Source organism: Pieris brassicae, chromosome 11, assembly GCF_905147105.1.
Source record: "Pieris brassicae chromosome 11, ilPieBrab1.1, whole genome shotgun sequence".
NCBI classification, from domain to species: Eukaryota; Metazoa; Arthropoda; class Insecta; order Lepidoptera; family Pieridae; genus Pieris; species Pieris brassicae.
Genome location: NC_059675.1, coordinates 11273380 through 11289060, shown reverse-complemented (window position 1 = coordinate 11289060; position 15681 = coordinate 11273380). Strand labels below are relative to the sequence as shown.

The following is a 15681-nucleotide window of genomic DNA, read 5'->3' as shown; positions in this document are numbered from 1 at the left end:
AGTTCCAATTGTTATAATTTGCATTACCGCTCTCGAAAAGCAAAAGTAGGGAACTAACGCAAAATAATAAAAATACGAGACTTGCTTTCCAAGTTTCAGTCTTTTTAAACAATTATACAAGTTACATTATATAATTCGCCTTTAGCTTACGTAAAGTATGGAGATGGTTCTGTATGGAGAGAAATGTCATGGGTTTTGAGGTCACAGCCGTGCTAAATTATCTTTTCTTTCTTACTATTTATTGTAATTCAAATACTTAATGTGAAAAAATAAAAGTATATAATTATTGCAAATGAAATAACGCGTAGCAAGTACGAATTATATATATTTTGTAATAGGCGCGCTGGCTGTCTCTCCGCAGACTGCGCACTATCCTATACAATAATTCTGAATGTAGTTAGAAATTATGTTCAGCAATTCCTTCGTGCTCGATTTTCAGAGTCAACAGCACATAAGTCCCCATTCTGTGTAGGTACGACGTTATGATACAAGCTCTCAAAGTGCTTGAACATTTATAGAGATTTTATAGAGACATCTATTTATTGCTCTACACATCTCTCAATCTCTTTAATCTGTTCATGTCTCTCTCATGTCAGCAGCGTCGTGGAAGCATCTAGAGAGGACTATCAGTTTCCACCGGTTTCTGTTCAGCGCGTCTTATGACAGTGTACAGTTTTGAGGACGATGAGTCATTCAGTCGATCGGTTCATCTGGTTGGTAAACGGCTACGTAAGGTCTATGCATAGTAATGTAATAAACATAAAAAAATACTTATCAAAAGCGGACTATATATTTGTTAATTTTGTTTAAATATATTATTATAGGAGAACGGTTAAAACGTTATATTGAAACAAAACATTAGAATTAAACCAAATTAATACTAATCATACTAACGAGAAGGAATCTCCCATTTTATACTAGATATCGTCTCAATCGCATAGCTTCCTTTCCTAGTACTCTTTAGATGTAAATGACGCACTATAAGTCATATAAAAGAACTAGCAGACCTAGTCATGGCGTCGGAATATTAGTGGTATAGAGTAAACAATTCTACGAGAATAAAACAAATTTCGGTGTTATTTCTAATGGAGATTCGTTTCATACATCCAAATCATTGGAAGACCGCCAGCTCGCACTTGACCACCACAAGAACTGCCACCATGATATGTTATGTCTTTTTAGACTTGTTGATTTCCTATGCTATTAAATACCTGTTAATCTACTGCTATCTTTTATTCTTCTTAATTCCTAATTTCCCAGACGCTTGTGGTGCAAGACCTTATTTGGATATTTATCTTGTTTTCTCATGTTAAGAATATATTCGTAGCCACTTTTCCAATAATATTTCACATATTGATAGGCGAATGGAATGGCCGCCTTCACTATGTCGCTCCAAAGGAGGCAGTAATTGTAACAGTACACAAAAAAAACATTTATCGAATGAAGTCGAACTTGGTGAATATAGAAACGGAACAACTTACTTTTTGTAACAAGTAATTCATTGCAATCTCATTGTATCGCAAACAAAAAGTAGGCTATCGATCGCTAGAATAACACGCCATACCTACTCTAGTTTAGTTGTTTACGGTGTCACCTAACCCATTAGTTCCACAGAAACCTACATAATCAAAAATTAGTTCTTGTGTTCAAAAGTTAAAATTATGAAAACATCTATTACTAATCTAAATTAGCTTCATTAACAGTTCCGACAATTTGTAAACCAAAATCCAACATAGCACAAAAATTTTTGATTATCTTCTTCCTATTATTCTCATGTCTTTTTATCTGTAATATATATGGTGAGCACCTGTCATATAATGTAAATAATAAGGCACTCCAGACCGATCTGGCCACGGCCACTACATAACTGCTCATTTACAAATATTACCCAAATATTCGCAATGGCATTTTTATATTTTTACAATGCTGTTATCATGTAATGTATTCACCGATTAGTCACATATGTCGCCCACTAAATGTGGGCAGGTTGAGTCAAACATCCAAATAAGATAATATTGAGTGTTACAGAGTACGTATTAAGGTTCCGGGTGTTAAAACACCGCTTTTAGATTTAACAGGTCACTTTGTTTATATAGGGCATTCTGTTTAGTGTTCGTTATTATTTCCTTGCTGGTCGGATAGCTTGGGAGTTGTCTATCGACAACTTTTAGATGGTGAATATATTTCTGGTTGGATAATACATATATAGAGCTTATCAATTATAGATTTAGGGTTGTGAATATTATTAAGTATTGGGTTCAGTTTGTCTTTAAGTTGGCGATAACAAAGTTATGAAATTATAAAATATAATGTTCCTTCCTTTTGTTGAACGTGTTTTCATTTCATTTGGCATTGGTATCACTTTGCAGGCAATTATTACCCCTTAAAATAATAATTATTTAGTATATTATAAAAATAATAATTAAAAGTATTATCGCATCCTTCGCACCAAAGGTATGTGGAACTCGATTCTAGGGAATGCAATCTCGAGATTGCTAAGATGTGTTTATAAGGCTAATTAAGATATGACATAAAAATATTATTAATATAACTATTCCTATTAACAGATTATTTTTATAAATAAATAATGAAACATATTCATTACATATTTTAATACGAGCCGTAGCAGTGCTGAATAAGGAGTTATTTCCAGAATTACCTCTATCTACCCATCCTAGATATATATCACCTATATAGGTGATTTTGGAAAAAACTGCTTAAGAAGTAAAGAGTATCGAGAGTGCTATCTGATTAGCAGCATCATATACCAGCGTGAGGAAGTTATTATAAGGAAACTGTAAAAAGCTACCTTTACCCCCACACTCTTATTGATCGTTAATATGAGTGGCTCTAATCATATCACGCAGAAACAGGTGAAGAAAGGCTTTTAGCTACTCTCAGAGTCTCTTGTAATTCCTCTTAAGGAGTCTTTTCAAATCCTCCGCAATAATTGAAAGAGGCAAATCTTAGATTTCTGTTGCGATATTAGTCTCATTACCAGCAGTGGAGGCGTTTAAAAGGGTATCCGACGGTATAATAATTTGATTATATTTTTTATTCCTTACGATATATTTGATAGGCAAATGGAACATTTCGTCGCCTTACAACTGTTCCAAGTCAGCGTTATAATTACAGGGATTTTCAAAATTCGCTACGGTTGCATTTATTCGACGCCCAGAGATACGCTTGTTCGTCGAAAAATTTAACTTTTCTGATATAACCTAATCCTAGGAGATCTCGTCACGTTACGCCTTTGTATTGATCTCGAAAAATTCCACGAGATCGGGAGATTGCATTCCCCACTCGACTCACTCCAGTCTGATACTCCGATCCTAGTAGTCCTTCTAAAACTTCACTAGCTTCGTATCGGCTAGATGACGAAAAGTTTTCCTTGGTTTTCGAGTATTATTTCTCATAATATTTGTTAAACTGCTGACGCGTTTATAATCATGAAATATTCATGAGCCCTTTTAAGGTTCCACGTGCGTGACTCTAATTACAGTAACGCTTCATCAGATTAGACCTTCGCCATTCTCCTTTAAGATCTACACTGTAATACATTATATATTTAATACAGTTTGAACAAAGGTTTTTTGTACAGTTACTAGGTTAGAATTTAATGCCTTCATCTACAAAACATTTTATATTCACTTAAATAGAACAATAATTTAATTCAAGGCATTCCTAAATGTCCAGTATCCAAAATTCATAAACACAAACTACACTACCAGATCAAATTGACTACCAGAATTGGAAATTATGTGACTAAAAAGCATTTATTGCCATATTTTTAAATATCGAATAAAACTATAACATACGCGTATATACTATGTATAATAATTAAGTACATATAATATAATTGACCTTGTTCACGGACGACCGAGCGTAAAGGAAAAATCATGTAACAACATACAGCTAATGCTGCTCTTGAAAAAAGGATCATATTTTAAATAAACAATAGAGCCATGAATTCTGCTTACGATTTAGGTATTAAGTGTCATTACTTTACATTGTTTTAGTTTTTAAGGTATTTCGTAAGTATTTATTCTCAAGGGTGTATATAGTCGTTGCATGGCTAAAATCTATAAAATATTCTAATTTTGTCCTCGGCATTTAACTTTGTATTAAAATGAATAAATATATTTTATAATACAATTTTAGTGCCTCGGCTGCGAAAATGATATCCGAAAAAATATTTAAATTTATTTGTATAAATAAGAAACATTCATAATTTTTTTAATTGGTTAAAAACTGAAATTTGAACATAGCTTTAACACACCACGAATTAATTACATCGTAGCTATCTATTTTTCATCTCTACAAGATGTTAATGTGCTTATAATGTCATAATTTATGTATTAAAAATGATTTACCATTTTCTTAACAAGCCTGACGAACCATAATACTTTATATCGTTAACATCATTACCAAGTTTATGACCAGTTAAAAAGTTTTGTAGCTATATCTAATATATCGCTACAACACTTTTACGGACACACAGAAATGTTGTAAAATCTCCATGTTTAAAAACCATTTAAAATACTATTGAAATTAAAATAATACTACGTTAATAAGATTGCAGTACAACTTGTATAGGCGCGGAGGCAGAAACATAATATGTCTTCAACCTTGGAATACACACATCATAGCATTATAATAGTGTTGGGACCAGCACCTGACCAGCAACAATAGAATAAGATTTAATTTATTATATATTCGATGAAACCAACTCATCTCCGAAGGTCATTATTTATTAAATAAAATAGTTTTCATTATTATTTTTGCATGGGAGTAAGGTCCTAAGGCTTATTGATTTAATATCAGACTCGACTCCGATGGAGACTACGAGCATAGAAATATAAACACAGTAGATCATATTTACTTTCAAACTGTAACAAAGTTGTTAGTTATCATTTACTTTTGCTCGACATTCCGGAAACGGGTCCCCAGCCTCCAGTAGAACGAATTTCGTGCAAAAATTTAATTTTAACTTTGTCCATTTATTCGAGTAACTTTGAATGATTCGCGAAACATCACATAGTGTTATAGACTTTATACATAAATTTGCTAATTTAAAATTCACGAGGAAAATATATCCAGCCACCTAAGTCTCTGTTATATACGCATGTGTAATATTTATAATTTAATATTTAAGGCTAGATATCGAAAAGCTACTGGCTAATATGTTATCATATAAATAGTCGTTTAGTACCGATGCCGTTGTATTAATTTCCTAACGAGAGTTGGAAAATGCGCAATTCCTACTTTTAACATAATTGAATTAATCTTGCGAGTTCTCCTCTTTCACAGCTATATTTAAAATACATAACATCAAGTGCCACTTCACTTGCCAAAAGGCATCACGCTTCGTGCTAAATATATTACAACAAATTAAAATGAGACAATATACTTCTATACATTAAGAAATCATTTTATTTATTATTTTATCGCAATAATAATATTAGTTTTGGACAACATTATTATATCATAATGTTTATTCAACAACCACAAATAGGCGTTATCAGAATCACTAGTCTTACGAAAACGCCATTACGTGCGAAATTTATGATTAGCTTCGTTTACGTAGATAATAAGCAAATAAAAGTTAATGAAGTTGAAAATAGTTTAGTCTGCATTGTTATCTGCAACGCGACTTATAAAATATATGTACCTTTAAAATGCAACTGATTTATAATGAGGTGGGTCGGGAAAATTAACTTCGTCAAAGCACGCAAATGTCTCGAGTCAGCCTTAAATTATAATTAATAGTTACTAATCGCCTTAAATGAGCTTCAAGACTTTTTTTTACTTAATATAATGTCAGATCGCTACTAGTATAATTTGCGGCGTGATAAAAGCTGTGTTTTAATTTTTGTGGATTTTATTTTCGCAGCCGAGACACAAAAGATGTTGTCCTAATTTGCATAAAAAAATAAATTTATTCAGTGTTTACTCCAAAGTTAGACAAAATTAGAATATTCTATAAATTTTAGCCAAGCAAGAACGATATATACCCTTGAAAATATTTTTTTGCAAAATACCTATAAACAATGTAAAGTAATGAGACTTGATCCCTAAATGGTAAGCATAATTGTATAGAATTCAGTTATCGTCAAGCCAGGAGGAGGTAGGATCGAAACCCGGCGGCGCACATATGGACTTTCCATATATTTATATATTTAACATGAGGAAACCGGCATGCCTTAGACCGCAACGCGCCAGGCAGAAAAAACGAATGATCTCGAAATAGATACAGAAATCTGAAGCCCAAACCTAAAAAGTTCTGGTTAATTTGTTTCCTTTCAATGTACCGCATTGTCATTGTATTGATTTATCTGTAACTATTGTGCCATTACTATCCCGCCAATCATTTATATAGTGATTGGAAATCGTCCAAAACTCACTATTATACAAGTGTTTTATTATGTACCTTTAGCTATTCAACTTATAATCACAATTTGTATCACACACACTTTTCATTAAACTTTAAATATTGCCATTAATTGGCGGGCTGTGACACAGGACAGGAAGATTCTCATATCCCAAATATTTTTTTATGTATTCTAATACAAAATATACGTAACATATCAAGAAAAGATCATTAGGTTGTGAAAGCACGATTATCAGAGAAATTTAAACCACAGACGAGACGTGATCCGGAATGTAGGCTAAAGCGTATCGTCTTGACATACTGATATCTTGTCATCAGTGTCATTTTGAGTTTTTCTCTAAAGATGATAAGATGTAGGCGTGAGAAAATTGAATCTAATACTATTATTAGATTCGATTATTTATTCTATAATATATATTACAATTACAAAATTTAATACCACAATTGTGTATTTTTATAACGTTTTCTCATTCCAATGAATACATATATGTTTGGTGTACATCAAATTCAAATTCGTTTAGGTAACTTTAAATATTTACATTTCATTTCATTCCATGTTATACATATTCTAGGCGACAATGTATGTGTGATTACAGAAAACGTATTTTAAATATCCCAACGTTGATAGAAATAAATTTCTAATATTCTATAACAAAAATAAACACGAGCTCATAAAAGCTATAGATTTTAGCTAACATGTATGCTGTATTAGGACACGGCATGCGTCGCATCGTACGCGGACCAAGGTATGATTAATGCATATTTATTGCATGAGACATTCGAGTGCACTGAATCATATCAACTGCAATAGAAGCTATAGTACTTAATCCGTTAATAATACACTTGTTTGTTATAATCACTTCGTTTAAAAGAGACTAAAATATTTCTGATATTGAATGTACGCTATATGAGTTATTACAGTTCTAGTAGACTGTCATTATACATGACCTGTAATTTCAGGTGCAGCACTGTAATTATGAATTGTTCTATTCCAACAATACAGTTAAAATACACGGAAATAAAATTCAATTAAACATTTTTCAGTGTCATTCTATAGTAAAGGATGATATTCACTATCAGTAGTACCAGTAAATGTTACGTGTTACTTAAAAAATCCATAACACAACCCTGTTACAATAATTAAGTTCAAATAGGAATTTGGAACACACAGAATGACTTTGATATATGTTATTGTAGTGAAATTAAAAAATGTTTAATACATCGTCTTTAACTCTACTATTATAGCTAATAATAACTGCAACATTGGGGATGAAGTTAAAACATGAGCTGTTTCTGAATTCTCGGGTGATTTAAATTTATTTTCTACATAAGGGAGAGTTCAAATATTACCTAAGGTAAAACGTTACGATGCGGGGCGGGGACTGAATTATTTTCGACTTTCCAGTACTATACGATATATTTTATGGTAAGTTTTAGGTATAAAGAATCACTGGGGGTGGTCACGAAACGTTTTACTATGGGATACAGAAAACGTTACGGTGCGTTTCATGCGGGAGGAGGTTTGGTCAAGAATCTGCATAAATTGCGTGACGTAATACTTGAACGCTCCCTAAGTAGGTACGGCAACCATATAAAATTTAGTAATTAAACCCCCGTTAGTGACGGGCAATAAATCAAGATAATCCAAATGGTACTGTGCTATCAGCCATATATCAATCACACCGGACCGACAGCACAATCGAACCGTTTGCGAGCAATGCGGGAGACAGTGAAACGATTGACAATCAACAAAGCCATTTCTAGAAAAATATTCTATTTCAAACTAAATATTATAAAATACACATCTAATTAATGAATAAAGGCTCCTATTGATAGAAGAGGACCAGCTTAGTTACACAATCAAATCAAGTGTTTTGTATACGTTTGAATTAGTTCGTTTCGACTTTGATGTTCACAAAAGTTATTCTAATCTACGTCGTTATCGTTAAGAAGAAAATATAGAACATAAAAGCCACAAAAGTATAGCAAACTAAGTAAAAATAATCGTAAACATCTTTCAAAAATAAACTTATGGATATTTATACATTTCAACTGCATGCCTACAAGCAGCCACTTGTTTACCTTGTCCACGATTAAATTAGTAGAGATCGAAGAAGCCTTATCATTAAAGTGCAACAACCTCATGAGGTAAGCTACATAAAGCTACGTTTTAGACGCTAAGCTTGGCTTAAAAGATTATAGCGTCTTAGTACATTAAACTCCTAGGGGATGTAGGAATCCCTTGTGGGAGGAAGTGGTCGGACCACTGCGCTTGCCGTCGGCTACAAATCGTATTAAGAAGGTAACATGGGCTTAGAAGTGCATGAATTTACAGTACATATAATTTATAATTTTTTCTTTTTCTGGTAAGCTTCTTTAACGTAATAAAAACCTAATTACAATAATTATATGATGATGCACTGTCTGTATATATTAACTTGTGAGAAGTCATATGGTCAATTCAGCGTTTTAGGCTCCATATGAAATTAAGTATAAGGTGATGTTGGAGAGGGTACAAAATAAATTTGAGGCACATCTATCTTAGAATGTACGGTGTGTACCCTTTTTATCCACTCATGTATCCGACCTTATTTATTCTTGGTTCTATGGGCTACAACGAGCTAAGTGTACGCCGAGACATCGCGCTTGTGATGTACTTCATATAAATGTTACATGGCAAGGATAGTAATTCGGCAGTACTTCAGTACCTTAGCTTCAATGTACCTGATGGGTACGTCAGAAAGCGACATCGTCCGCCGTTACTTCATGTGCTAGGAGGAACCTTCTGAAGGGTACATATGTTTCGGTGTCATTTAGTAAACGAATTACATAGGTTTACGGACCTTTTTCATTGTCTATTGAGTGAACTGGCAAAAGTTCTATTATGTTAGTGCCTATTAGTTAGTTAATTTCTTGTATTTTTTATTATGTAATTTTGTTTTTCCTAATTAATTTAGTTTGTTTTTTTTTTGTTTCGTCCTGATTTTATTTACTTTTGTTCACTCTTGTCAATTGAGGGTCACCTGTTAGGGCAGGAGTATTTTTATAAATAAATAAATTAAGATTTACTGTAATACATATAGCAGACGTTACGACGACGTTAAAGTTAATTAATGTATACATCTCAATCTACGTATACATACGTATATAGAGACATATAAATTAACTTTATAAATTCCATACGATCAATTAAAAAGAAAATATGATAAGTAAAAAAAATATATCATGAGAAAATATTGAAACATTAGTTTACAGATCAGTGAAACTTCGTATCTGAATATTCTCGATAAACTGACCGCATATCAAACATTGCATGTACGGCATAAACATGCATATGAACAGGGTTTAATTCAAGTCGAAAGTTATTTTAGTCTTGATATAAGTGAATAGATGTTAACAGGTAAGATATTAACAGGCGACCTATAACCCCAATTTTTGGCTCTTGTATAATTTAACTTACTATCTTTGAATTTAGTTGACATTACTATAATTAAAACTTTCTACTTTAACGTAGAACATATCAATATAATTGTTTTGTAACAAACGGGCAGGAGTTACGTTATACCGCCGCCCATTGACACTCACATTGCCAGAGGGCTCTCAAGTGCGTTGCCATCCATTAAAACAATATTGTATTACATTTTTACATACAATAATTCCTAATCAAAATAAGTTATAACTATTAAATAATACAACATGCTTATTAATAATGCATGTAGTCAAAACCCCGCCAATACTTGCAATGAAAATATGAAAATCAGTCTTTATGTTTTCAGTCTTACAATTAGCGACAATCCTTAAAATTACTTTACTCTCAGTGCCGTAACTGTTATTCGTTAGTATAATTTGGTACGACCTGATTAATATCCTCGAACGTTAACCTCAGTGTCAAGGATTCGATGATTCAAAACTGGCACACGCGGTAAATGACCCGCCTAACGGTTACTCCGTGAAGATTATTTTGACATATCAAGGCAAACTGGGTAAACAATAGCTTATTCCATAAGTCGAGTTAAACATTTAAATATCTGGAATTACTAAGAAAACAATACTACTTATTTTCTATACCTATACTCATGTTTTTTTTTCAAATATTGTATTAATTTTTAACAATAAAATACTGACTTTCGAAGGAATAATTTCATAACTTTTGATTTTGAACAAATTTTCGAAGGAGTCTCAATTTCTCTGTGATGCCATCAACAGATCACAGGAATACAAACAAAAAGACAAATCAATACAATATATTATTAAACAAAACAATACAGAAGCAACATTTTTTAACGGGTTAGGTTAAGTATTATTAGATGCTTAAAGGATTCGCTAATAATATACTATGCATTAAAATTGACGAGATTGCTAATAATTAATATCTATAATATTTTTTTTAAAAATCCAATAAAGAACCTTATAGAAGCTATATTTTAAAGAGCATTAATATTAAGTTCAGTCGGAGCACTGCAAGTGGCTGACGTATTATATTAAATATATATGTCCGTTTAGACATTGAAGATTAACTTACAGGCTAAATACTTCAATTGAAAGCTTAGCTTCTAGACTTACGCTTAGGCCTGACTTCCAAATGCTTCACTCAAAATGACAAAGCTTTGATTTAATAGAAATCCTTATTGGGTAAAAGTATGCAATAAATATACTTTATTTTTATTGTCTCTATACAATGTAGTTTATATGTCTTAGCAATTATTGTGAGAGTAAAAATCATTAAAGTTTGTTTAATTAATATTTGTTGTATAAAAGTTGTAATAATACATATATTTTTTCACAATAAGTACTACCCAGAGAAGGTATGACCATTTCGGCCGACTGTGCGAAATGGTAGGGCTAGTCGGTCAACGACCTTTACAATCGAAAGTAACGTCCGTCATTGTCGATGATGCAAATAGCGGAAACATAACGAATTGCTAACAACTTTGCTCTTTTACCGAAGTATTTTATTCGTTTACAAGTACACTCTCTCCAATTCGAAAGCCTCGCAAAATCTCTAACAAAACTGGCGAGGTACGTTTTATGTTAAACATAAATAAATGTACTCTTCGAATTATTTAAACTTGTTTCAAAGTAAAAATATTTTCATAAATTTAAAACTGTTCCTTTAATAGGAAAAATTGCATTTTAAAATGTCAAACTAATTAGTAATCAGAAAAGAAAAACATTAAGTTAAAATATCTCGCTAAAAGGACTTTAAAGAAATATTGCAATCAGCTAACTAATAAAGTTAAATCTTACTTATACTACAGATCTTGTTAAATTCTGTCGGGATAACGAGAAAAGTTCTCTAAACTCCCACTAATTACACAAGAGGTACCTTTATGAAGCAATTTAATCGTAAAATTATTGTAGTATAATTAATATTTGCTGCTCCGAACACGACGTTTTGTACATGAAAACGGTCCCTTGTTAACGTTAGGGACGAATAAATTGCTTAATTGTTAATTTGACTACAAATACGCTTATGAAACAAGTAGGCTTTGCCCACGTTTGAAACGCTTTACGACTATTCAACGGATTTTAATCGATTTATTCACAACAGCTGTCTGTAACAGTGATTTTTCCGTTTTCTATGACGGCAGAAAAAATCTTATTAGCTACGTATATTTATAACTTCATTACTAAGTTTTATAATTCCAGTTATACTTTCTTATAATTCTTACTCATTTTATCCCTTCTCATCTTTTAAACAGCAAAGTGTTATGACGGAGATAGTAGATATAACAATTAACAGAACATGAGCATAATAATATTTGACGATTCAAACAATAGGTGATTTGTATACCTTTTCGAACACTCGATGCGCATGTCTCTTAGATATTAGCATACAATGTTTACAATGCCAAATTCAACAATTGGCTTGAAATTCTTTTATACCTGACAGTAAAATTTTATTTGTTGGAAAAATTATTTTAACGTAGTTCGCGACATAGCTTGAATGAAAAATATGTTTGTGGGAATAATTAATAAACTTATTTAAACAGGGTGAAATATGTACTAGACAATACTTATAACTAAATCAGCACACAACATAAAAAAGCTTTTAGAAAGAGAGACGAGAAGAAACTTTATGAGCTAATATGTATATAATCTCTATACATATAAAATTCCCTTGGTCCAAAGTTCGTTCCCATACTCCTCCGAAACGATTCGATTCTTATGATATTTTTTATGCATATTCAGTAAGTCTAAGAATCGGCGACTATCTATATTTCAAACCAAGTTATAAGGGGTGTCCACCCCAAAAAAATTTAGACAATTTTTATGTTTTAATTTTTTATGATACAGCAAACAAAAATACATACAACCCTTAATTGTCACCCCTCTGCGATCAATCCCATTTTTTTTAAATATTTTTTTTAATATACTAATCGCTTGCATGCAGGACAACGTCTGTCGGGTTCACTAGTTTGACCTGTCTTAACTATGAATATTAATTTCGAATTGGTATAATAACTAAAAAATATTTCAGAAACAAAGTGTTTATTATTCTAATGCTTTATGATATACAACATTATTTGTTTATTTTTCAGGCGCGTATATAAATAGTTTTGTTGATATTCCGACAGGCGAGCAGGCGAGATGTAACTGGCCATGTGAAAAACATGGAATTTCAAGATTAATGCCACACACAATTAGCGACTGTGATTATTTTATATGTACTTTGTCAATATAATAACTCCGATCCTTAGCGCATTTGTTTTAAAGGATATTCATTTTCCTTACATCCTCGTTGACGATATTTGCATCACGCATTGTGTCAGTGTTATGTCAAACGCCATAAGGTTACATGAAAAAAGTAGGAATTGTAAAAGCGCTTATGCATTGAAAAAAAAATGCTATCGTAACAAAAGTCATGATTACCTACTTAATATGGTGGTAAAGTACTAGTTTACTAATTTTCCGCGCAATTTTCATACTTTTCATAAAAACCTCCTGAATGACAAACACAACAGAAAAAAGAATTAGCAAAATCGGTCCAGCCGTTAACACGTGATGCGAAGGAAAATAGGGATTCATTTATATATATATATAGATTCAATTGTCGTTTTCAGTATTTCTCATTACTTATTATTTACGTCTCCCACCGTTTAAGCCTTCCCTGATCTTTCCCAAATATTTCAAGATCATAAAAAGCCAAATCGGTCCGCCCATTCTCGGGTTTTACGAAGACAAATGCAAAAATAGCAATTCATTTGTATACTTACAGTCTCAAAATGTCTTGTGCCAAATTGATTACAGTGCGCACTTATGCGCATTGTGAAATTAAATAGGCAATAAATGTTTAAACTATTATAAAAATGTATTCTATAAATACGCATTAGGGCCGTAGAAGATTATTTTTTAATTATGAAAAGCAGGCGAGATGTAACTAACGGGCCAGTCGAAAAACATGGAATTTCAAGATTAATGCCACATAACTGGAATATAACCTAAATCTAAATGATGATTGCCATAAAACGTTTCAGCTGACTTCGTATTCAATTCTTTGAGTCTCAATAAAATGTGTCGAAATCGATAAATTAGCTTAGTGAAAGACAGCCATTAGATGGATGACTGTTATACCGAACAAGGCTGCATGCAGTTAAAAATATATTTCTTACCTTAGTAACGTACAAAACATGCCATTAAAAAGCACGCTTTAAAAGCTGCTCCCTCTCCCGCATTTTCAATTACATAATATCTCTCGGACGCAGAGTAATTATCACTAGCTTTGATTATGTCGGTATAGCAATTTCAGACGCTTTAGTACTATTTGTTTCAACATCGGCCATAGGACCATAGATGATAATAATATCAAACCGTAATTAGTTCGCGTTAAAATCCGTTTTCTCAAACGCGTAAATAAAACCAAAGCCTAATTTGCATCATATCACAATCACATAGTTTCGCAAACATATTACAAATGCATTTTGTACTCATTAAAAAACAGAACAAAGTTATTTCTCCTACAAAAAGAATAAACATCATTAAATGGCGTCGTAAATGGTCAGTTAAGGTAAAGCGCAACTACATAAACCTCGTATTACCAAGAACCAGTTAGCAGCCGAGCCATTCTCACGACACGGGAATAATTGACGGGAAGACATGCAATTATTATATGATATGTCAGAAAAAGTTTTCGAGGATATAGGAAAGACGCTGGAACCTTGTTATATATTCGGAAAGATTGGCTGTTAGATTTTCTATTATTATCCTGTTTTAGATGACGGTTTTATATTTTTAATGATATGATATGTAAATGTATATGCAACAAATAAACTTTGCTTATCAAAACTATTAAATGAAAAAATTAACCTATGGTAGGTAATTGAGCAGGATAACGGATGTGCATGCGGATGTGTTCGACGTACCTACTGCATTTCGCCCCACTACTTCCAATAGTGATGCTGATAGCGGTTTGATGATTTAAAATCAATGAATAAATTTGTAATTATTGTGTTTACCGTGTAGTACTATGTATAATACTATGGCATTACTTTTTAATTCATAAACAATTTATTTATTGAAAATGCTGAAGATTAATAATAAAATAAAGAAAAATGGCGGCGTTTCTCGTTTGTTCTACGACCTTGATTTAAGAACAGGTACTGTATAGGCAGTATTTTTACGTTCATAAGTTACATATAAATACTGTATGTAACTAGTCAGCCATAAAGACTGTTACATAAAAACGTTTCCTTCTCCAACTTTTTCATTATTTTGAATTTGGAACATGTATATATGATTTTTTTTTAAATTTCGATTTTGCGCCTTTGCACATATTTCATTAGTGTTAATTATCAAATTACAATAAAAAATGGGGGTGTTAAAGAAAATAGAATTGCAGTGATCGCCTTGCACAAAGCAGATATGGAGCCGTCGGTCATACTCCAGACACTTCAAAAACTTGGCATCAGCCGTATGTTCGTATATCGTACTATCAACAGATACAACAACACTTCATCTGTCGAATACCAGAAAAGATCGGGGCGGCTGGGTGCTGTTAGAACTACAAAGGCTGTTAATTCTATTCGACGAAATTCCATTAGGAAGCAAAAATCTTATCGCGAGATATAAAGATTCTCGGTAGTACTCTGTCGCGTACTATAAAACAAGACCTGAAGGCTGAAGCTATAAATCAATCTATACAATAAAAGAAAGTGCATAGATCAAAACACCTTCTGTCACGATATGCACAGGTATATCCTCTTTACCGATGAAAAAAAATTTCACGATTGAAGAACACTACAATAAGCGAAATGATAAAGTGTACTCTCACAACTGTCGGAAAGGTACAA

General features: G+C 32.3%; 1 protein-coding gene across 3 annotated transcripts in view; it reads right to left on the bottom strand.

Annotated features, from left to right (window-relative positions):
• The window catches only part of LOC123715885 (phosphofurin acidic cluster sorting protein 1), a 68347-nt gene that overhangs the window by 43662 nt on the left and 9004 nt on the right, over positions 1 to 15681 (bottom strand). The window lies entirely within an intron of this gene.